Raw genomic sequence first — 2,345 nt, 5'->3', positions numbered from 1 at the left:
AAGAGTGTTCTGCGATAATGAAATGTTGTTTTTCGTAAATGAGGGTCACCTAAATACGGAGGTAGACAGGGAATGTCTTGTGTTCGAGTCGGTGCACTTGAATTACGGGAAAATAATGATTACCGTCTGATGCTGTCAATTTTATTTGCCATTCTAAACTTAAGCATAAAGACTTTGTCAGAGTAATGCAGACTGGTATTTCATATTGATTTTAGGAAATTTTATTACATTTTAATAGTCATAAAATCGATATGTTTATATCTATTTATTTTACTTTTATTTATTCATTTGTATTTATATAGTCTTTTTATTTTTATTTATTTTCAATTATTTCTATATATCTTCATTTACTCTTTAGTTCTAGTTATTTTTATGAATACTTTATATCGATTCTATTTATTAGTTTTTATGCTGAATTACTTTGATCTATTTCTATTTTTTATTTTAATTTATATAATTTTATAATTAATTATGCCTATTTATTTATTATATTTAAAAAATTATTTACACACGCACACGCACAAAACACACACACACAGACATATATATATAAAGAGATACATTTAAAAACAAAAGGAAATCAAGAAAAATTAATAGAAATATATAATCAATGGTAAGTAAATAACTATATATAAAAATAATAAATAGGATTAAATGCAAAAATAAGAACTAGAAAAAACATAATATAAATAGATATAAATATAAAATGAACAACAATAACAACAAAAATCAAATAAAAATAGATAGAAATAACTTAAAGAGAAAATTAATAAAAAAATAATTATTAGTAAAATAAATAAAAATAAATAGAGACAAATAATAATAAAGATACATAAAGATAAAAGAAATTAAATAAAAATAAAATTAAATGAATAAATGAAAAATAATGCAAAAAAAAAAAAAAACAGGAGATAACCATAAATACAAAAAGTAAAATCAAGTAAAAATAATTATATATTAAAATAAGTAAAAACAAAAGGAAATGAATAAATAGAAATAAATGAAAATAAAACAAATGAATAGGATAAATATAAATAAATATAAAATTTTATCACAATAAGTAAGAATAGATAAAAATAAATAAATAGAAATAAATAAGTATATAATATAAATGAAAATATGTGTAAAGAAAAATAAATAATTTAAAAAACAAAGATAACAAATCAATACTGAAATACCTACAAATAGAAAAAAACAAATTAAAATTAGTTATGAGTTTAAAAGAAAAAAAAAAAAATAAATGTAAATATAAAAGTAAATATAAATAAAAATAAAATGGATAAGATAGATAAATAAATTTAATAAAAATAAATAATTGAAATTAAATAAATAAACAAAGAAATAAAATAAATAAAAAATTATAACATAAATAAAAAAATAAATTAATTAAATAATAAATAATAATATTAAAATAAATAAATAATATAGATAAATAAATAAATAATAATAAATAAAAATAAATAAATAAATAGAAATAAATATATATATATAATATATATGAATAAAATAAATGTTTTAATATATAGAATACAAAATAAAATAAATAAAAAAAATAGTAAATATTAATGTTTTAAATAGAATAAACCTATATAAAAAATAAAAAAATGAATATAACCTTGATAAAAATATATTTTTATTAATTATATATTTATGTTAATTTTGAAATAACTATAAATAATTTTTATAAATATAAAAAATATTTGGATAAATTGATTTAAAAAATTCAATTAATTATTAAATAAATAGTAAAATAAATTTAAACTAAAACAAATGACCGGATAAAATAAAGATAAATAAATTTAATTCTTGAAAATAAAAATTAAGAAAAAAATAAAAAAATAAAATATAAATGAATGGCATTATGAAATATAAAATGAATAAAAAAAAGGGAAAAATAATTAAAATAAAAATATAAAGATAAAAATGACAATACTGAAATAACTACAAAATAAATAAAATTGGAAAAAAAATACAAATAAATCAATATGAAAATTTATTTTTATTCTTTTAAGAAGGTTGCGATAATAATAAATTCCAAAAATAATAAAATAAAAATAAATTTTCAATATAAAATAAAAAAAAAGTAAATTAAATAAATAAAAATAAAATTAATAAAATTTAATAATACATAATTATTAATTTTATATATAAATAATACACATATATAATAACAAATATATAATAATTATTATAAATATAAATATATATATATAAATAATAATAATAATAATAATAATATAAATAATAATAAAAATATAAAAATAAATAATAATAATAAATAAATAATAAGCAAAATATTTTAAATTTTAAATAATCTCTCCAATAATTATCTTTATTATAAAGAT

This window comes from Macrobrachium rosenbergii, chromosome 26, assembly GCF_040412425.1.
Source record: "Macrobrachium rosenbergii isolate ZJJX-2024 chromosome 26, ASM4041242v1, whole genome shotgun sequence".
Lineage (NCBI taxonomy): Eukaryota > Metazoa > Arthropoda > Malacostraca > Decapoda > Palaemonidae > Macrobrachium > Macrobrachium rosenbergii.
This window is presented reverse-complemented; position numbering follows the sequence as displayed.